This window comes from Cardiocondyla obscurior, linkage group LG01, assembly GCF_019399895.1.
Source record: "Cardiocondyla obscurior isolate alpha-2009 linkage group LG01, Cobs3.1, whole genome shotgun sequence".
Taxonomy (NCBI): Eukaryota; Metazoa; Arthropoda; class Insecta; order Hymenoptera; family Formicidae; genus Cardiocondyla; species Cardiocondyla obscurior.
In genome coordinates, this window is record NC_091864.1 from 9,849,770 (window position 1) to 9,872,989 (window position 23,220).

The 23,220-nt window shown below is 37.1% G+C and overlaps 1 protein-coding gene and 1 long non-coding RNA gene across 3 annotated transcripts in view; one reads left to right on the forward strand and one right to left on the reverse strand.

The window, feature by feature from the left end:
- The window catches only part of LOC139105654 (uncharacterized), a 51,997-nt gene extending 28,802 nt beyond the window's left edge, over nucleotides 1-23,195 (forward strand). Inside the window, exon 6 of the long non-coding RNA XR_011546221.1 lies at nucleotides 22,938-23,195. This is a non-coding gene — a long non-coding RNA (uncharacterized lncRNA). The remainder of the gene's footprint in view (nucleotides 1-22,937) is intronic.
- The window catches only part of Con (leucine rich repeat protein connectin), a 103,324-nt gene that overhangs the window by 79,201 nt on the left and 903 nt on the right, over nucleotides 1-23,220 (reverse strand). The gene's annotated exons all lie outside the window — the stretch shown is intronic.

The window sequence follows — 23,220 nt, forward strand, 5'->3', positions numbered from 1 at the left end:
CCCCATCAACGTCCCTACCGTGCTTCGGATCGGCCCTCGGTTAATTGACGCGATTCCCTCGCGATATTCTCTCATATAAGAGCTGGTACACTCGAAATATCTGCATCGCAAGCAACGTTGCATCTTAGCTTTTTGTTCAATAATTTATATTTTCGATTTAATTTAATTTGAGGAAACTTTTTTTCCTGCAAAAATTATAAATATATAACAAGAAGCGATATTAATATTTCACGGAAAATGATACGCATTACGTCAATGTGATAAGAAAGTCATTTATAAAATCTTTTTCTGTTATTTATTCGATTTTCGCAGATTTTTAAGTTTTTGAATATAATACAAATCTATTTATTTAAATGTAAATTTAATATTGAGAAAAAAAATGAGCAAACAATTGCAAAATTCAAAAAGATAATATATCGAAATATGTAATAAATGTGATAAAATTAAAGTTTGAAATATTTTATTGTTGATATAAATCTTTACAAGAAATAGCGTCTGGAAACAGCGAAATTAATATTTGAAAGATTGCATGCATTCCTCTTAATATAAAGCCTTCCCGTGATGCACTAGATCTAATCTTTGTTCATGAAAATTTTATTAATCTTAATCAACGGAACGAGTTTCTTCCAAGGATTAATAGTTCCAACCAAGTTTCGAACAGGATAAAACTTTTTTAGCACGTCATATACCGCACAACTGTGACATGATAAATTATATTAAAATAACCCTCTTTACCACTACTTCACGTTTTAATCTAAAATATCTCAAGAATTATAACACGACGAAGCATTTCGAAGAACAAAGTTACATCTGACGTAAAAAAAGAAAAAAAAGATAATTAAGGGGTTACGTAAAATACAATCTAAATTTCTGTTAAAATTTGTTTTTTTTTTTTGCGTGAAAAGTTTTGTAATCGAAAACGCTTCTTTCTATTAAAATCTGTTATCAAGCGAGCGGTTTACCAAGTTGAAACTTCAGATAAATGATGCTTTGACGACGCGATGCGTCGCGCCTATGTTGACTGCAAATGCGAAATATGTGCCATGTGTCTAAGCGCGACGTTAAGATGTCAACGATCGAGCGGGCAATCGCTTACGCTTACAATTGTACTTAATGGAATTGCTGTTGCGGGGTGGGATTGGTCTTAAGCGGCGAAGTTAACGCGGTTTCGAGCAATACATCAGGCCTCGAATGCGCGTCCTACCCGGTCCTGGCGAATCGCCAATTATTTGGGTTAATGGGTTAAAGGGGACGTGCTGCGTTACCTCGCTACCGGCCGCGGCGCGATATCGGTTTCCGAAACAAAGCGAGGTTCGCGTCAAGCTCGTGGAAATTTCACGTCCAACACGAAATTGCAAACTGCAAAAGGATTAACCATTCTGGATAACTGTAAACACCGTGTCACCTTGTGTAATTAGGTGGAAACTTCCCTCGGACGTCATCGGGTTGTCGTCACCGTTGTGTGTGCTTTTTATCGCGACCCCATCTCGCCGCGTCTCATATTCATCGCGTTATATCTGTTCGTTAAATTTACCTTCGTAATTCACTTTCCTTCGCTATATAAAAACGAAGGAGCTCCGTGGGTTTATACAGCTCCCTTTGTTTTCCAATAAAACGCACATAGTGCGCGCGCGCGCGAGCAATAAAATCGAAATTTGTCCTCTCTCACCCCCCAGAGAGGAAACAGAGAAAGGTCGAAAAAAAAGGGTACGTGGGGCATCCAAAACCGGTCCGACGCATTGTCCGAGCGCAAGTCGCATGTCGGCCGTGCCGTCTGCGACGATACTTCATCGCTCGCTCGCGCGCCGCATGCAAGTTTAATCTCCTGGAAGTAACGCAAACGCAGTAGAGTGTGTGTGCCGCCACCCCGCTCTTCTCGTGCCGCCTCTCCCTGAATAATGCATTTATGTTGCTCCGCGTGTCCGCGAATCTCCAGAGCGCCGACTGTTCGAGCGTGTCGGGACGCCGCACGCGCGACGTACCGCCGTATTTCGAGAAAGCCACCCCCGTGCCCGTGATTGCGATATTTACATCTTGCGCGAGCGGCGCGTTAATGTCCCAGAAAGAGATACCGACTTCGCTCTTGGAGTTTCGCGCTCTCGCGTTTCGAGGGGGGGCCGCGGAAGAGCGCTGGATGCTCCCGACGTGCGTTGGATGCTGATGGCGAGGATCAATTTTGTGAAAGATGTGCTTCTGCGAGACGCGCGAGTAATATCGTCGATATTTATGTCTTATTTAGAGCTACGACTAATGCTCTTGAGTTCCGAAAGAGACGTTTCTGAAAGTACCTACGTTTACACCGAATCATCAGTTCTTTTGCGGGTCAATATACTGTATTCTTTTTACATGCTAAATTATTAAGCGTTTTTTTTCCCTCAAATTGTTATTTTTTACTTATCTCTTTTACAAGGCTGAAAGAGTGAAACTTTACAATTCACGCTAATGCAATTACCTATTTTTCGTGATCACACGAAAACTATTTTTGATTTACTTTCGCGAACAAAGCATTCTACATTAATAACTTTAGCGCTCTTTTTTTTTATTATCGAGTTTTTTATTACGGATGCTGTTTGCGTGCTTTCGTAAAGTTTCGAGAATAACTTGATGCATCACCACGATGACTCGCTTTGGCTGTTATCATATCAAAGCTTGTTCTCGGTGGTAATTGAAACTAATTTGCGGTCACGTGGAAGAGATGATGCTCTCATAATTCATGTGGCGAGGGTTAATGCACCATCTGTGTAAGCGAAATGTAAATATGAAAACCGTAGGTGGATATGAAGCAAACTTGAGACGTAGTCATGTTCTAGATATCATATTCCACGTAACGTGTATTAAAATTAAAATTTTATTTAATTTAATAAATTGATAACATGTTCAATGTTATATAAATACATATAAATAATAACGGAAGTCAAAGTTTACGCATACATACGTACGATATGAACGATGTACCTCTTTGCATGTTTTTAATTACTTGGTTTTGATGTATTATTTTATATTGCTATTCATTCAACGCGAACTCTTCAACTGCATTAATCAACGCGCGAATTAAAAGGACCTCTTCACTTTTTTCCCGTATAAAAATTTTCTACAAAAAGTATATAAGCAATTTCATTACATACATGTTACGCAAATGCAATATTGTTTTATTTAATTTCCTACGCGACGGCCTTCTAATACAAATACACGTACCGTGCAAATCGACGCAATTTGTCAGCAAGCAGTATCACGTGATGGCAAGTTAAATCACGATACAAGTTTAATCTTGCGGCTGTTTGATCACGGAGGCTCTCTCGAAACGGCGCCCGTGCATCACGAGCGCCGTAGAATTCTGATTTCAGACATCGATCGACGTCTTGTCGTAAGATAGATTGAACTCTCGACGAGATTGACTTACAATACCCGGGCCGAAGTCCGCCGAGTACGACGCAAATATTGGAATCACGCGCGACAGTACCAGAACCTCGCCTCTTAAATTACCCTCGCCGTCTGCTCGAATAAACGTCCAAGAGGTAGTAGTTCGACCGGCGATTCTGTCGCGAAATAAGAAATAAAAGATAACAGTTTCAACGGTATTTAATTATTATCGATAAAGGCAGAGATTTTTAAACTTCTAATTTATTGGACAAAGTTGACCGAGTTCGATACAGCGATACTTCTCGCCGCGTTAGCGCCCTTTATCGCCTCCCTAGATAATCCCCGACTTAGAAAACTGCCGATCGAAATCTCCGAGACTCGAAACTGAACGGAACGAATTAATTTTCGTTCCAGTCAGCTTGTACATCGTGAAAGAATTCGACACGCCAGGATCAACGTAACGACACGATGACGACGATAAATGAGTCCACCCGTATATCCCCCGGCTCTCACGCTGTCGTACAACGTCTTACTTAATTCTCTTGTTAAACGTGTTAAATGCACGAGGCATATCCAAGTGGAGCGATGCTGAAAGCATGACAAATCGTGGTCCTAGCCGTCCGTTTCGCAAACTAGTCGGAATTGCGTTTAATCTTTAAATGGAGCGTCCTACGTGGCTCTTCGTAATTTTTTTCACTTATTAATTATTCGCTTCTCGCATCCATGATTAAAGAAGCAAAAAACAATGCTACCGCACAGTCATGTATAAAATATATTTAAAGCAATTTTAAAAACTTTTTTTTATAATTTAATTAAAAGTGTTTAAATAAAAAAAAAACTCAACCTTGCGTTCGAAATATTCAAACGAGGTAACGCGATAAATAAAAGGTGATAAATAAAAGACGGCTTTTAATTCATGACAGACATTAATTTGAAACTACGTGGATACATTTCGAGTGTTTCTCAGCCGGGCTTTCTTAAGTAATTCAAGTCCGTTCAAGCGGCACTATTGCGGACCTCCTTCTCTTCTCAGGTCGATGCAGGCTGCATTATTCAGAAGTATCAACACCGCTCGGCACACGGGCGGGCGGGGCAAATTACGCGCGATTCGTTAGCAGAAAGAGATCGCCGAGTCGGTAATTTATAATCGTACAGCCACTCCGTTGCTCCCCGCGAGCACCCTTCCGCCCGCCACCGGAATTTATCGCGCGATGGTTAACACGATTTTCGCGTGTACGGGCTGCTTAATATATTCGCGCGATCTATGTTCTACAATGCCGAAATATTACGGCGGCACCGCGTCAAGCGGATCGAGAATTTATGGTCCGGCCACTTACGGTACTTGCAATACCTGAATACGATTTTCATTCATTCGGCATTTTTTTCTTCAAAAAAAAAAAAAAAAAAAAAGAAAAAAAAAAAAGAAAGAAAAAGAAAAAAAAGAAAGAAAAAGAAAAAAAAAAGCTTCCCGGATTACTGGATTAACCACACTTCACTCGCTTATTTTTACTTTGTCTCGTCCACATTTATTTAATCATTTAAACAGTTTTCCATTTGTTCATTTATATCCTGCAGAGTCATCGAGCCACGTATATTTATTTGAAAATTCACTTTTTATAATTTAAAGTTTAAAAGAGACGAGAGCCGAAAATCATTCATGAAATTTGTGCAAATATAAAGCGCTCTTAATTTTCTAAATCGGATAAATCTCTTATATCTGAATCTCTGAAGTCAAAATTAATTAATTTTATTTGAAGAACAGACAGGACTCTTCCAGACAAAAGATCTAAATTTGTACGGTTTAAGCTCGATTAAATTAGTTCGTATATTTTTAATGAAATATATAAGGGACTTTATAATCAAAAACAACACATTTTTAAGTCAATTTTAGTAAATTATTCAAACTAATAATTTTTTATAATAATATACATAAAAAAATACAACACAAAAAGATATGAAAAGATAAAAAAATGTGACAAACGGAATCCATTTTTGTTGTATACCTTTCGTATAAAATTGTTCCAGCAAACATTTTTCATTTTTTTTTCTTTTTTTTATTTAGTTTGTATGTCATGGAATTATCTTGCATAGCACTTCTGATATGGATTGTATCTCCGAGATTTCGGTTCGGGCTCCGCGTGACTCGTTGTGTGACAGCAATTTTGCGATAGCCGTATGTATGTGTTGCATGCAAATACCCGGAAGTCCCGGTCTTCAGCAGGAATTTAGGTTGCATGCTCTATCCTATGTACTCCTATTCTGCAATTTGTTCTCGCGGTGGCCTTCCCGAAATGATACCCTCTGCGAAGCGTTGTCCGACGACGCCGGCGTCACTTCCGGATTACGAGTGCGACGCGTTGCCCCGCCCTTAGAAATTCGACGGAGGTAGCGTCTAGTGCGGTCGAAATTTATGATGAAATTGAACGAAAAATCGTTGACGCCGCAAAAAGTCCTCGACGCTTTTGCAATAAATTGTACTTTTTATTAAAACAATGAAATTCATTGTTATGTAATCGTAACGAAGGGGCCGCTTTTCTCTAATCGATTAACAATGACGATGAATTCATGGCTAACATCGCGAACTTTCGTAACGTATCGTATAATCCTCGCGTTTGAATTGAGATAGATTACAGATTAAAGGCGCTCATTAAAGTCCGATTCGCTCCCTCGCCTCGCTTTCCAGCCCGCTGCGCGTCTACGCGATGTGGAGCGAGCTTAATCCTCGATGATACAGGTTTATAAATCTCGCTCCCCGTTTTTCCCCTCCTACGTCGCTTCTGTACCCTCAAGTACCCGAGCCGCCACGACTTCCTGTTGTATTTTCAATTCGCTCTCCCCTTTCAGCGCGAGCGCGCCATCCTTGCTTTGAGACTCCCGCGTCTACCTTCTTCATCCGAGATGATAAAAACGATTCTCCCGAGATAAGATTATTTCGAGTGAAATAACACGCGGCTCGATCCAACTGACGGCTGATTTTTGACACCCGATCGCGTGCAATACGGTATTCGCATCTCCTTTCCGTTGCGAGTACAGAATTATGTCTTTCTGCAGCTATGCCACCGAGAAAAAAATATAGTTGCTCGGTCCCAAACATATTTTAATGCCATTTCTAACAATAAACATGATAAACTCAAACGTATTTATAATTATCCGAATCAATTATATCGTTAGAAATTATCAATAAAGTTAAAATTGGATCTAAAAGCAACTATATTCTTCTGAATACGCTTATATTTTATGTTTAATATTAATATTAGGATTTATTATTCTTTGCTAAGAGTTAGCAGCTAATATCTTTTCTTGGACAGGTCGCTTTCGGATTTAATTCGTCACTAATATTTATGACTATAAACTTTTAAGAATTCAATATTACATTTCCGGTGATCTATTTTTAATTCCTGCATTTAATCTTATGCGCACGTATCCACTTGTGCCAAACTGTCAGACAAGTTGCGAGACGTAACGAATATCTAAATACATCTACTATCCCAGCGGGGAATATTAAATTATCTTAGATTCCGGGAATGTTAAAACATTTATGATCTTTAATGCATCTATAGTAGACAAAAGTTCGTTACATTGTGATAAAAGTTTTACCAAATTCTCATCAGATGTGATATTAACGTATCAACTGTATTATTAACACTTTTCTCTGTTACGAACGAGCATAATCCACAGCGTGGAAATTATTAGCGGCTTGTTAATCGTAATGCAGAAATCCCCGAAACTCGAGCGGTAAAGAGCTTTTCCGCATCTCAAAATGAATTCCGGCTCCGAGTCCGAAGCGAAATCGGATCGCGTACGAAGACTCGTCCTTTCGCGCGCGATCAACGGCATGAATATACATATATAAATCTGGGCGAGATGCTTCTGGCCTACTCGATCGGATTATAAAGAGGGATTTGTCGATACATATGTGCATTTTTACTTACGGAATATGTATTTTCACTCATATGGCTAACAGCGTTCCAGTTTCGTTTGACAAATACGACAAACTACTTTCTATTTCGATTAAATATTCGTACAATATGCTAATTTTAATTTAGCCTGTTACTCTTGATATTAAAACAGATATGTTTGTAAAAGATATATATTTCTAATCGGACGTAAAGTGTAAAATACACTTCAAATAGATAGATAAAATTCGAACAAATTTAAAATAGCGATATAATTGGGGAAAATAATTATTTCTCGTGTAGAAATAAATTGGAAATAGAATGAAATGTTACAAAAATAAAAATTGATAAACGATAAATAATATTTTTGTAGAAATAAATGTATTTCTATTTTTTTAGGGTAACATAATTTTTAGCTTACATTTATATGTATATATATTTTACTAATTAGTATAAAAAAAAATTCTATATAAATGACGATCTGTTACGTTCGAGTCGGCATTGTTGTCAACATTTACGCTCGTTAATTACAATAATTTGCAGTGTAAACATCAGGTATTCGCCTTTTACCGTCGCGAAGTTACGAAATCGCGTGCGCCGACTTAGATATTCGATTTCGGCCTTTAAGTTTTGACGGAATTTGCTCGGTAGTAATCCGATGTTGCGAGTTTGCTAGTAATTTTGCGGAGAGAGGTCTAGCGATATAACATCTAACGGGAAAGTGGCCGAATAGTGGCGATCGATCTCTCGGCGGCGCGAGAGAAATTTCGACGCCAAGTTGCTGCTCCGGGAGCGCGTTCGCGCACGCGATCGCCTTCGATAGAATACTCCGGATCTACGTGGAATTTCCGACAACTTCGGATTTCGAACTTCCTTCGGACAGCCGTTGCCTAACGTGACCAACCACAGCTGTTAGATTCGGCAACATTTGCCACTCGAGAAAAATCCAAACAGCCAAAATATTCCACGCGGAACAACTCGCGAGTTACCGATTTTCTTAAAGAATTCTAAACGTTTTCTGTAAAAATATAGTGTATAAAAAAATGTATATACATACATATACGGTTCGACGCTAATGTAACATTTCATGTGTAACAATCCAATAAGCTTGAAATCAACGGAACAATTCGTAAGGAAGATAGTAAGTGTTTCATTATTTCTGAGCGAATGACACGTCGAGCGATACAGATTGAATCAGTGGTGAGAGGGCCGCTTAATTAACGTCAAATTGGATTAATGCAACGATCATTCTCGTGAACAAGATGGTGCTCGAATCAAACATTCATTCGGCCGAAATGGGGCCTAGCTTGAATTGGCTCGCAGGACGAGGAAAGGCGACTCGCCTTCAGCGAGAGAGAGAAAAGGAGGACGACAGAGGCCGGTAACTATATTACAAAAGTCAAGTAGCCGCGAGCACTCGTGGTCCACTGCTCGAAACCATTGTTGCGCCAACACAGATGTCAAAAGGAGAGCCGGCGGTGGCCATATGGCGCCGGGCCTGAATTCGAGTGTTATACAGATCGAGCAAACGCGAGCTTATCTCATCGTGACGGCCCTTCTGACAGTCCACGGTACATTTAATAATCGATCGCGAGCATTATTACCTGGCGAATAATCTGGTTACCATAGAAAATTCTTAAAATGTTTTACATTAATTTTAATAATCGAGATAATAAATATATTCTTTTTTTTTCTTTTTTCACCCTCTTTACATTCTTCAATTGAGTTAAAATTAATATGTTAATATAATAATACTTCTCCCTTAGGTCGTAATTAATATAAAAGAAAAGTAGGGAAAAATGCTGTTAAGAAAAGATTAATAAGATTCTTGTCAATCGTTGGATCGATTATGCGTTGTAGAAAGAAAATTAAATCACTCCAAACTAAGGATATTTTAATTAAGATCCAATTATCGAACTGCTACATTGTATTTAATATTAAAATCCATATTTATATAAATCGTATTCCATTTAGTTTTCAAATTCAGATTCACATTTAACAGGTGCTTTTTAAATTTTAACTTTTATAAAAATTACTTTGTTTTTTTTTTTTTTTTTTTGAGTTAACGTCATATAAATATATTAAAAAAGTCTGAAAACCTTTTAACTTATATAAATAATTGAAAAACATTTAGCAGATTCATTTACGAACCTTAACAACTTTCTTATAACGTAATAAATTCAATATTCAATCAGGCAAATCTTATAAAATTTTAATCTTTACAAAATATTCCGAGGGTTAAAAGTTCTAACGGTATTTAACTTTAAATAGAATGAAACATTCGTAATACATTGAAATATATGCTGCTGAATAATAACGACAATTAAAATAATTCTTTTATCATTCTAATTATAAAACGAATTACGGGAAATTGTGCACTTAATGTACATCACTTTTCCAAAAATAACACAACGGGATCGTTTATAGTTTATATCAATTCCGTTCAGCTTATTGCCACATTGGCTATATTTATTACTTCGCAATGGCTTAGCCGCGGTTTTCCATAATCTGACTTTGTTCGAACTCGTTAAGCGAGAAGACTTCGCGGTAAAAAAAGAAATAAAAAAATACAAAAACAAGGATAATCATCAAAACTCCGTAAAGGAGCGAAACTACGAAGTGAAGTAAGCAACTATAAAGGCGCAAAGGAAAATGAGGGGGTTGACTCCGGGAGATTTCCAACTATGTATAGGGTTGTCTTATATAGTCATCGCCGTCGTCGTCGGTGTCTTCGTTGGTTTCCGCACAGATAGAGGCGTGTAAATGTTGGCGAGATTAAATCCACGACAAAGGACCCGCGGATTCCTTCCGGGTACCGAAAAAGAGACGATGGCGGAAAGTTCGTTCCTGAGCGCGGTTCGTAAGAAGAGAGAAGCCCCTCTCGCGTTCTCCCGATTGAGAGGGAAGCGACGAACGGCGCTATAATGAACTTATGGGATCGAAGGCCGCAAGGGACACAATGCGAGTTGTATCAAAGAGTAATGCAATTAGCGTTTCGCGACGAAATTCGTATCTTTAATTAACGTTCGCTCGTTAGCGACGGCACTCCGGTGGAATTTCGCTTCTAGAAAGTGGGAGCTTCGTGAAGAAGAACGCTGATGACGTTACCTGATTTCGAGCATTCATAACTGTTACTGCACATTTCATTAAAATCGGGCTTTTGTGTTCTGGACATTTATTACTCATTTTGTAAATATATTAATGTTGCTTAATTCGTTAAATGGAGTTCGACGATCCTTCAAGTCGGATTATGCCATTGTTATCAATGCCATTTGTAACGACTCGGTGAAAAAAAAAATGTTCACGATCGCCGAAATAATGAAAAGCTTTTTATTACTCACTTGCATAAATTATATTATTCCAACTTATTTAAATTTTAAAACTATAATACTTTGATTAACTTTTTGACAAATATATGCAACTTATTTCAATTCTTACATTTTTATTGTATCTACATTCATTTAGAATTTTAATAATTAATTATTCCGGGTATTAGAATTTATATTCTTATTACAATTATTATTAATCTTTCATTCTACATAAGAATGCTTTTAATACCGATTACATACGCTGTCTGAGTTAATTAAATTAATAATTAAAGGATTAACGCTTTGGGGTTTTTTGCCCGCGGGTGCATTCAAAGACGTCCATGCTCGTAAATTGGCGAAATCATGGTATGCATAATTCGCTCCATCGCATGACGAAGTAAATCGATTATTCCCATTACGAGCGTCGTATCGAATCGCACGCGCCGATAAATTCTCTCGGTTATAGCGCGCCGAAGGTATCTCGTTTTCGACTTCAAAGTTAATTAAAATTTCCTTGCGATTCATAATTCGCGATTTCGATGCAAATGAACTCTCCGCCCCCCTCCCTCCGTTCCACCATCTCGTCCCTTTCCGTCTTTTTAGAGCATTTGAGAGTAATACTCCTTTCCTCTACTCCTACAGTTAGTTATATTTGAGAATTACATAGAAGAAGTTGATACGTGAACGTAGAGAGACATTGCTGCAGCGAAAAACATTGTCCTTTTTTTTCCCCCCTCTCACAAAACTTTACTGCACGAAAGTCACGTTTCCACGGCAAACATGCATAACATATCGTCTTCATTTATTTGCTGTGTATTCGTGAATAAGGTCAAATAATGTTATTCAGAGAAGAGAAAGAGGAGAGAGAATTACAAAAGTTGACAAAGTAATCATTAATAAAACTAAAATTATTTTTTGGAATGTGTAGGTATAAAAATTAATGCGCTAATTGTTTAATATGTTAAAAATATAATACTATTATTTAAAATATTAGAAAAAAAATTTATGTAATAACGTTACTATATAATTTTAATAAAATAAGTAATTAAGCAGGATAGATAATATGCAGAACGAAATCCTATAATAATTCGGCGAAAAAAATCAATACTATGAAACGTAGGTATATAATGATAGATGAAAGTAAGAAACGCAGGTATTACGTGCGCGTTCGAAAAATGTTGCCTCGCGTAAATAGTTAGATACGTCGCATTACGCGAATCAGCTCACACGAGTTCAAAGTTCCGTGCGTTTCCACATTTCTGCCGTAAAGTTTCTAGTGGGAGGTCGGGGTGGAGACCCCCGTCGGGAGATTCCTGTCGTAAGCTGGCCGGATATTTGCCTAGCCCGAAACTGTTCTTGTCATGCCGCGAAATACGTTTCCTATCGGGAGAATTTTTCCTCGTCTTGACTCGAAACTTCACTCGCGAAACTGAATTTAATCTCACGACAAAATTACCCCACAACGCCCTGCTAATATTTCAATATTCCTCAAAAAGATACGAGGATAGAAAGAAAATCTGTCATTTATAATTTAAAAAAAAATTGAACAAAGATTATCTTTCCTTTTTAGTTGAATGAATTTGAATGTGATTTCATTATTTTCGTATGATATTGCTTCACCTGCAATAAGAATTATAATTAAAATATTTCTCCGCGCAATATTTCGCTTAGAATATTTGTAAATTATCTATTAATAATTATTTATTAAACTTTTGTACTATTCTGAACGAATAGTATAAATATTTTATAACGACACGGAACTTTGTAACGTTCATACATTGCTTGTTCTCGAAACTTTTACCTGAGAAAAAGTTAACAGAAGAACGAGAAAATTTAACAAAATGAATTTTTTTGGATCTGTGTTTGTCTGTCTGTCGAGTTTCTCCAAGGAAACTATTCTTTTCATCCATTGTGCGAAGCAGCTTTAACAAATGCCACACAAATGAATGGATTCTCAGGTAAGAAGTTCGCAGGTAACGAGATTAAAAACGCAGAAGGTGATCGAAAGTCCCATTCGGTAAAGGTTAGTAGAAAAAGAATTTGAAAGATTCAGGAAAAGATTTACCCGGTAACTCGAGAAGACATGCTGGAATGCACTCGAGAATGCAGTCGGTGACAGAAAATACAGAATTTTCAAGATGCAGCTACCCACCTTTTGCCTATAGATTCCCTCAAGGTAAATATTATACGCAGCGAAGAACAAAAATAGTAATAACATGCGCGTGATTTTTTTTAAACGCCTTACGTATTCTTGATTAAGCATTGAAAGATTAAAATTAATTAATATATACATATAAATATTACTAAAAGATCGCTTTATACTCGTAAAATCTTCGTCCGAAAAAATGGAACGTCGGCCATTAATGGGTTAAAGTTCCGGTTTTTTTTCGTTCCCGTACCACATGCCGTGGTAATATTCCATCCGGTGGCACGCCGAGTCGTTATCACCACCGGAAAATGGGAGAAAAGCGAACAACATTTTCATCAGCTCAGCGGCCGAATGAAAAATGGCGCGCACGGCGAACGCGCATGAAAATACGCGACGACGCAAATCCGATTAATATACGTCGGATCGGCGTATCGACTGCTTTTACGCGTATTCCCCTTCTTATTTCTCCACCCTTTTCGTCCCACCCCCTCTCTTCGGTCCCTTTTTACCCGGTTCCCCCTGTGATGTCCTATGAATCACCGTTTAAAACGTCGCGTGCACCAGCACTCCCCGAAATCATTTTTCACGTCTCTTGATTGATACAAACGCGATCTAACCACCACTTGCAGAAAACTTGAAGGAAACGGGAGAAAGGCGAAAAAGGGCGGCGTAGGGCGAATCACCTTTTATCTAGTTTTTACGCATTGCTCTTTTTCCCATTCCAAGCGCCATGCACCCACCGGCCAGATTACTCCTCCGTTTTATATCCCATTTTCGTTTTACATTTTGCCACTTTGTTACTTTACTTTTTTATTGCTCTCTTCCCTTTAGATCTCTTCATTTTCATTCTATTTTGCACTTGTTGTTTTCGAGGAGGTTTTTCATCTCTCCTCCTTCTCTTTTTCTACGTCATAATAATCGAAATAATCGTCGAAGGTGTATACCGAACACTGAACTTCAGCAATTTGTGCTTATTTTGAAATTTTTATATAAATTATAGTTTCTAGAAAAATTATTTAAATCAGGTGAAATTGTTTTGAATAAATGTGGGGTGGGGAATAAAAGGTACAGCTTGAACAGAAATCGACGAGTCGTTTTCAAATACGATATAAATGTGCATCGCGAGAGGAAGAACTTAAACTTAAACTGACGTGTCATCAATAAAATTGATAGGTTGTGTCTTGCGGATAAAATTGACAGATGTCAATGCGCTTGCCCATTTCTATTGATTGCAATAATATCTGCCTACTTATACCTGTCTCCTTTACTGAATTATATTCTGCGTACGCGGCTACGTTCAGTTTTATATTATAAAATATAAAATTTAATACAAAACAATTTATCGCGTCTGTCAAATAATTGAGAAAAATAAGACAATTTTATTTTACGTTTTCTTCGATGAATGCAATAAATCCCATAACGAATCGTGCCGATACTATTCCCTCGGGACGTATTACTTGTTCTTAGTAATCATTTAACGCGGAGCCACGCTGATGCATAAAGTTGTATCTAAATGATAAAATAAGAGGAAACAGAAAACTATTTGATATAGGATCGAAGGAAGACAGTTTGATAAAATATGGTATCGAGCTGAACCGCGAGTGCGGCAAGTCGGTTCGTACGAAGAAGAAAAATCTACGGGATTCCGTGCCCACACCTGCGGTTTCATTGGCGGCGAGCGGAGAAATATGGTTTTTAAACAAACATTTTCCTAGGTCAGCCTCTTCCCGAAACTACGAAGGTGCCGCTGGCGGGTGATCGATAACGATTGATCGAAAACTACTTCACATATATGCCCCAACTAAATCGTTGCGCACATATATCTCGATTTAACGATCCTTTAACCAGAAAAATAATCTGCGACAAATTATATAAACTTTAGAATGTTTCCGTTGCTTTCTGTACAAATTTTTTTTTTTTTAAGTAGGAAATGTAGGTTAACGTGTTTACATATTTATGAAGCTTTATTCCGCATGCATATTTCACACCTTCGCGTAGATTTGTATATCAGACGTCGTCATCAAGAAAAATACACAAGTACGTCGTACAAAAGAATGCTCTTAATCCAAATATCAAGTTCCGTAATAATGTTCATGTCATTGAAATCCGTGTTTTCTATCAACGAGAAATATTTAATCAATCGTTTAATATAAATACTTTTAAAAGTTCGATGAAATTGACTTTTTTTTTTTACATAAATGTTTAAGTTATCATGATTTTTTAACAAAATAAAAACCTTAAAACTGGTATAATAAAATTGATACCATCAAAGTGAAAAATTCTATAGTTTTTACAAAAATAAAGCTAGCCGTACACTATTATGTTATCAAATATTTGATAAAAACATCCAGATTCAAATTCTCAATCAAATTTCAACTTGCTACCTCAATATTTTATTGCATCTTCAAAAATATCAAATTATTTTTGTGACAAAATAAATATTCGAAAATTTTTTCTTTGTGCGTGTATCTAAATAAAAATAAGTAACCAAATACGTGCTGAAAATATATATCCAACGATGTACAGAAATTAAACTGAAAAAGAACATCAGTTGTAACATTTTTTTACACTAAAATTGCGACTCGTCCTGAAATTTTTCTCATTCATTGCCAAAGTCTTTTTAGACTAAAAGAAAAAAGAAAAAGTAAAATAAAATAAACAGAAAAATAATGCACTTTATTAGAGCGATGGCTGGAAAGTGGCTTTATACATTAACGCATAGTTTAGTAGATTTAGCATGTTTAATAATTAATCATGTTCTTGGCTAAAGCGTTTTATTGAACGAAAATGACTAACGTTCGGGCATGTTTGATTTCCAACAATTGCTACATGTTGGAAAAGATGAAGCGAATCGATAATTATAACGAACGACGTGTCAAACTGTAAATTACCGGACGGGCGAGATTGTTTAAAACAATATTTTGCCAAGGTACTGTCAATAATCAGCAGCCGACGGCCACTGTAAATTTGGGCCGATCGAATGCCATTATGCCATTTTCAGGATATATATTTGTCGATGCGCGATTATTTCGTTTTACGGCGACTGCTACAATACTTTACCGCCGTCGGATTAAACGGCCGTTGTCGCCGTCAGTCATAAAAATAACTAACGTGTCGCGAGTGACAACGAATGAAAGCCTGATCGGCTGTAGTTCGACAGAATCGACGTAATTTCGAAATATTCAACGAAATGGTAATTGCCGCACAGCTCTTTCAGAAATCACATCTAGAAATAGTTCCATCTTTCGTTTATCACATAAATTGTTAGTAATATTAATTTTTTTTTTTCTACTTTTGATTCGCGCCAAGGCGTTAAGTCTTTCTAGCTTTAAACTTGTATATTAAATATAATCGACACTTTCATTATTTTCATTTGACAAAAGTAATAAAATTACACGCGGTATAATTTCCGTTAAAAGACATTCAAGATAGAACATCTGGTAAATTTCAGAATAAAATAAAATATTGCAAAGCGGAGTGGCGTCATTCGCGCTTTGGGAAGTTGACAGAGACGTTAAAAAAAAGATGAAAAACTAATCTATAAATGGCTTTTGTTAGACAAAATTGTTCTTTAATGTATTACCAATTCAAATCGATCCTATAATATTACGAAGGATATATTTCCAGTTCAACGTAACGAAATCAGGTGGGAAAAGAATTTGCACCGCGAAAAACAATATGTCGCAAATAGACAAATATTTTTGCTGCTTTTCTTTCTCCGTTCTGTATGTAAATTTTGCATTTTGATGCAAACAGCAGTTCCATTGAACTCCCCGTGAAATGGGAACCAAATTTTCGCCATCTCCGTGTCAAATCTCGCTGACGCAGCCTGCGCAGTTTAAACATACTACGCGGGAGCGAAGTCAACAACACGAAATGACAGGTCCACTACCCGGGCACGATTTTATATATATATTAAATCGCGAGTCGTGTCACGCCGTACAGCCGGTAATGGATTTGGATCCGGGCGCTTCGATCTAAATATTTATTCATTATGATAAATGAAAAGCGCGTCACGTTACGGAGATCGGGCGGCGGATTCGCCGCGAAATAGCGTTCGACACCCACGTTATATCAAGAGCCGTCGAGAGAATCGCATTGGATCGCGCAAATAGATCGAACAATTGTCCGCTATTGGACCTCGTGACAAACAAAATTAAATGATATCCTTCGCGAGCGCACTTCTCGGTTTGCGGTTCACGAATCAATGAATACGAAAGTAGGAAGCGCTGGGAAAAAAAAAAAAAAAAAAAAAAAAAGAAAAAATTGGTCACTGACTATTCATGACGCGTGTTTCGCGGAGAGTACTGTAAAAGAGGTAAAACGAGATAAATAAAAAGTATCAAACTGTTATCCGACGCTTTAATATTATGGCGTTTATCTGATATACAGTGACATTTAAATAATGTTGATTTTTAAAGTTAATTCAAAAATGTATAAATTGAGAGAAATAAACAGAGAAGAGAGGGAGAGAGATAAAGAGCAATAAAGTAATTTAATCTATTATTAATTACAGATTAATAAACATTAACATTACAGGTTATTTAAAATTTAAAACATTATTAAAAAAAATAAAATCTAAATTTTCAAGTATTATATATGTATAATACACATATTAATTATGTGTCTGCATTTTTAAATAAAATATTCTTAAATCTCGGAAAGAACTATAAATTTCATAGTCTATCATAGCGTACGATTAAAAACTATATACACTGTGTGCTGAATTACATCTTCTGATCTGTTATCGTTCGCTCGGCTTGATTACTCTGTCCCCTATCGCAGCGGGATCGAGGGCTCGCTCGCGGAAGACATCAGCTCGTTAGGGAACGGGGAACGATACTCCAACATTAATAAAGCCGCACACTCATGCCGCGAGTATTCCGAGAGCCGAGTAGCCTGGCTAAGCCTCAGATTATTTCTCTTGCTTAATAATCCATTAATGCTTAGAACTCGTAAAAATAATTAAAACTAAAAAAAAAAATTATACAATTCTTCTGCTACAGGTAGAAATTTATTTCGATACCGATATCTCTTAGGACGAGGGGCGGGAAGGAAATTTATATATCAAGAGCTGAGGGTAGAGAGAGAAAGAGGGGAGGAAAAACGAAGAGAGGGAGTGCCGGGTGTGGAGAAAATACAAAGCGCAAAAAGCCGCGATCGACTTGAGATCAGCGGATATGCAGTAAAAAAGTAATAGACTGGGGGCCGGAACGGATATAAAGCGCCAGGATACAATCTCTCGCGTACGAGGAGAAAAACAAGTCCGGCTGGCTCCGCGGCCGGCCAGAGATACACGTGAATAAAATACCGAGAGAAACGGAGATTAGCATATTCGTCCATTTGGAATTTCAATTATTAAAATTACGCAAACACGGGCAGAATAGGAGACGGGCCAATAACACGACCCCCGGTGACGAGAGCGCGAAATTTAATGTATCCGAGAGATGATAGGATACATGAGAAATGGACTGGAGATGTATGACATTTCTCTGTGATCGTTAAAACTATTATCGCATCGCAGACAGATTGAAACGAATTTGTAGCGGAAAACGTCAAGAAAATCTTCGCAAAGCAAGTACAAGAAGTGGCGCGATATAATTAAATTAAAAGGCGAAATAAGAGAAATATGTCACGTTCTCGCGAGCATGGATTATATCAGTGAAATGTAGTATCGGTCGTGTTATCGATTCAACACTTGAAATAATGCCTGCCACGCGTTGAGAAATGTAAAAATGACATTATTACAATTATTTTATAACGTAATTACTGACACGTATATAAATTTCAACCTTATATCATCGTCCCATTCATGTCGAAAAGAACCGAGTTTCTCGATACGTTGCCAATTCAATCTTTAGCATAACCGCGATGTTATTCGACGAAATGAGTACTTAACGAGATAGAATTGACGGGCGATTGGTTTTGAATGAAGTGGTAAAAGAATGTTGTGATAACATTCACGAAACTGATTTTAATTGAAGCCCGTCGTTAAATGACGACTTCAATTGGATACACGCGTATGCACATGGGAAGTGAATGAAGAAAATATGTTGTACATTACGCGAAAGTATATGCCGGAATAAATGAGCGTTATTCACTACGCTACAATATCGTTTCGAGATAATATTTAGCGAAATATTTTCATTAATCCAAATGGAACAGTAATTCTCACCGTATTGCATAAACAATTTTATAACGACTATATGTTTTCCGTAATAAATGATTTGTTAATATCTTTCATCTAACGTCAAAGTTCCAAATATTGTATTATCAATTTGCAAAGCATCTATCAACTGACAATTATTAATGTAAGATCTTTAAAAGATAGAAATAATTTAATTAAATTCTTTGGGCCAAATTGATTTCTCTTTAAATTAATATATACAATATCCCCGTAAATATACCTACTAATTAATAGCATATTAGCTTCGCATTATTATAACATATTGCAGCCCTATAATGATATCAGTAATACAAAATTATCTAATCTACGGTCGCAGCTTTTGCAAAATGTGCCCGACCAATATTACAATTTGAAAATCAGACCGCGTCTGTCATGGAGAACGGCGAATAATCCTGCGCATATAAATTCGAAAGAAAAAAGGCCTCGGGTAAACTCGAAAATGCACGTCGACTGCCGCGGCATCAAGCTCCGTGAGAAAGCATGTGCAAGGACTACAAAAGGGGGCCTCGTACGCAGAAAGGGTGGCCGGATAATATTGGCAACGTACCGTATCCGTACACGTACCAACGAACCATTATATACACCGAGCTCCATCGCACGCATTATGTGTGACGTTGATTAGCGACATATATTCTCGCGCACCATTCAGGATTATCTCACGCGTCCTTGCGGACCTCCTAAGTATGATAAGTATGTATTTTAAGCTTATTTAAGCTAACATCAACGTGTGCCAGAATCCCTAACCGGAATAATCAACGTACAATCGAGATAAACATCTCCCCTTTTTTTTCCCTTTTCCATAGGGTGTCACGAAATTTACGACGTTAATTTTGTAGTGACAGACTCTCTAAAGCATATAACCCCGACTCTCCTAAGCACCTATAGAAAATATCGAGTTTAAATTATACATAGAAAGAACTGTAATCTTACTCTTTTCTTTTCTTTTTTTTTATTATTAAATATATATATTTTTTAAATGTTATCCTTATTCGATTAATGATATCACAATACAAACAATGGAGAGAAAGAAAGCATTTCGCATTTTGTAATATAAAAGTGCAGTAATACTTTTCATCAAATTTTTTTCGATGTCTACATTAATCTAGTAAAAGCATAAGAGGAAATAAAAGAGAAATTAAAAAAAAAATAGATATGATTAAATGTAAAAATTATTAAGATGTATGAAAGCCTTTAAGTATAAAAAAAAAATTTTTTTAATATAAATCATGTATTAAAGTAATACATAAATACTAAATAATGAATAATAATCATTATGAGAGTAAATTAATTGATTTTAGCTAAACTTTTTAAATAAAAGCATTAGTTTTTCGGAGTTTAATCGAAATGATTATATTGATAATGACGCTTCTATACATATATTGTAGTAGTGTTACAGTTGCGCTGTCGATTCATCTGATATTCACTGCGTTTCTATCGAATCGCGATGCAATGGTATTAACTAATATATGCGAGAGGCCGAGAATCATATAGTCGTTTAATTTGAACGCAGCCTCTATACCGCGCTGCGCTGCGCTTTTGCGCGCACTGCTGATCAGAAATTGAGTGGGATTTCACAGACGAGATTAAGTTCGACGATCACATTCGGAATGGATTACGATGCTGCTCGCACTATCTAACCGCGATACTCGCTTTGAGACTTAAAGGACATTCAAATCAGTCAATCTGATTAACAAAATCTATGAATAACTTTTGCGACTTTTTATTTCTGCCTATTGGCAGGCAAAATTTTCATATTTGTAAATAAACAGTATCAAACAATGCTTGTAACTATTAAAAAGGTTGCAAAAACCATATTAAAGAAAAAAAAAAAAAAGAAAGACAAGCAAAGATTAAAATAATACCTTGTGATAAAATTCTTGTAGCATACAATTTTGTGACTTAAATCACGACTTCAAGAAGCGAAAAGACATGAAAAAGGATTTGTAATCTTCAAAAGAATAAATTACAGTCTCTTTTTCTTTCCATAACCCGACGAGCTCGTCACGAGTATCTCTTCGGAATATGGTTATTATTTTGGAAACCTGCTTTAGATTCATTTTGGATTTTGAACCTGTTTACTATGCTACTGCCATCGATATCCATTAAACGAGCAACGGCCCTCGCGGAAACCTGATCACTATCATCATATATTTACACCGAAGACTTGAATTTAGTTTAGTGGGAGTCCGTAATGAGATGATGTCCGATAATGTGCATTACACTATTGAATTTTCATTATGATATAATTCGCATTAATAAACCGGACGAGAAATGACGAGAGGGGGCTTAAGGACAAATCTCTCGCGTGTTTCTTTACATTATTCCGTGCGATTTGAATAATACGTGAGAACCGGCCGATAATCCACGCGTATTGTCGCCGCGAAAGGCGTATACGGTGTCCTGACGTATTAATGCCGGGAAGGAAACCGCGACAGGTCGTTGCACCGCATACGAATTCTTTACCCTTTCAGCGGCAATGAATGCGATTATATTTGCGTCGCGACACGCAAAGAATCGTAGCATCTCGGCTTCTTTCACGTCATGTATATAATATATATATATATTTAAGGGCGAAGCTTTTTCCTACCTACGGCGCGCGGCATGGGTTCTCTTTCATTATTTTTTAACAGAAAATAAAAATGAAAAAGAGCGGGGAACGCACCCTGCATCCAGTCTTCCGGGAGTGTAGGAATTCTCGGCAGAAACGGAAGACGCCCGGGCGCGCGAGAGAGAAACGATCTTTCCACGTTGAAACTTGGCCGGCTCGCGGCACCGAAAGGATGAGGCTAATTCACGCTGACGAGATCTGACAAAGATATAATGCCGCTGTAGCTGCTTGATAACCCGTGGATTTTTAATGCTCAATTTTAAGGGCGCGCAGAAGTTTATTTCCGACGCGACGGCGCGTATACACAATAAATACACCTACGTACGTTACGTCACGTTACATTAGCGCTTCTTTTACGAATTATTTTCTATTGCTCGCTCTATTAATTTCTATACGAAAACAATTATTTTGCTTTCGCGTAAACAAGAAAAGCGCGCGCGTTAGGGAAATTCTTAAATAATGCTTACCACGGAGCGCATTATTTTATTAACTTTTTAATTGACGGAAACTCGAATAATCGATCACCACGCAGGTTCCGGAACGAACGTGCCATATGCAAAACATCGCAGATTTTAATCGGGAAACGTCACTCGCTGAAAACTGGCGCAAAACAATGTGATAAAGGGTTGAAATATTCAGAGAAACGCTCGGAATATTTGTTCGTTTCGATCGTACTTTCCGCATATTTCGCGCACTCTTTCTCTTTTCTTTTTTCAAAGCCCCCCTCTTCTCCTGTCAAATATACAAAGGTGTTCCGGATCAACCGCGATATAAAAGATATATTTCTTTTCAATTGCGGATTCCACGGCCATTGTCGAGCCGATCTTTCCCTTCACGAAAATGTCGTAGACGAGTTATTTTCCCTCGAGTTATAAGAGAAAATGAAAGGATTTCTCTCAGAATATATTTTCTCGTAGAAAAAAATGTGTATAATTGAACTGTGTTTTAATGCTGTCGCTAAAACAAAACCTATTTACTCGTGCTTTTAATCCCACATTCGTCTGCCGTTATCATTTATTCTAAGAAGCGTATTGAAAAAAAAAAGTAAAAAAACATTGCAATAAATAATAATTGCAGTGCCTGAAATAAATAAAATAAAAGTGGTTTTCGAAATGATGACACAGTATTGAATCACGAACACAAAAACTAACTCGCGTTTATCATCATAATAGAAGAAACGGATCGTAAGTTTTATTATTATTTTTTTTTTATTTTTTTATTCTTGATGCACGTTATTTGATTCGATCGACACGTGTCGAAAGTGTATTAAGCGTAACAAAACTGATCAGAATAGTCGTTGCACGTCAAAAAAGCAAACACAAAATAAAAAGTTATTTTATTTTAAACCTTGCATCACTGCAGATATTTATTTGAAGTTCTCCTTTAAAACAACAGAATTCGAAACAGTAGAATTGATTTTTTTTTTCAGGTTTAATCGGTCAAAGGATCCTCGATTGTACAAAAATGCTGATCTAGGAAACTATACATCTATCCGGTTCACTGACATGGAAAAAGGCTGGTAAACAGCTCGAGACACAGAAGATTTGTTGCTCTCTCCTACATTTGAATCCAAGTGGAACGCGATTAAAAGGGGCGAACATCTACGACGCGAAATCGCGGATGGTACGCGCACGTACGGAATCTCGGCGCAAGTTTCCGGGCTGCTGGATTCAAGATAAAGCACACACATAGATGACATAAATGTTGAAAAC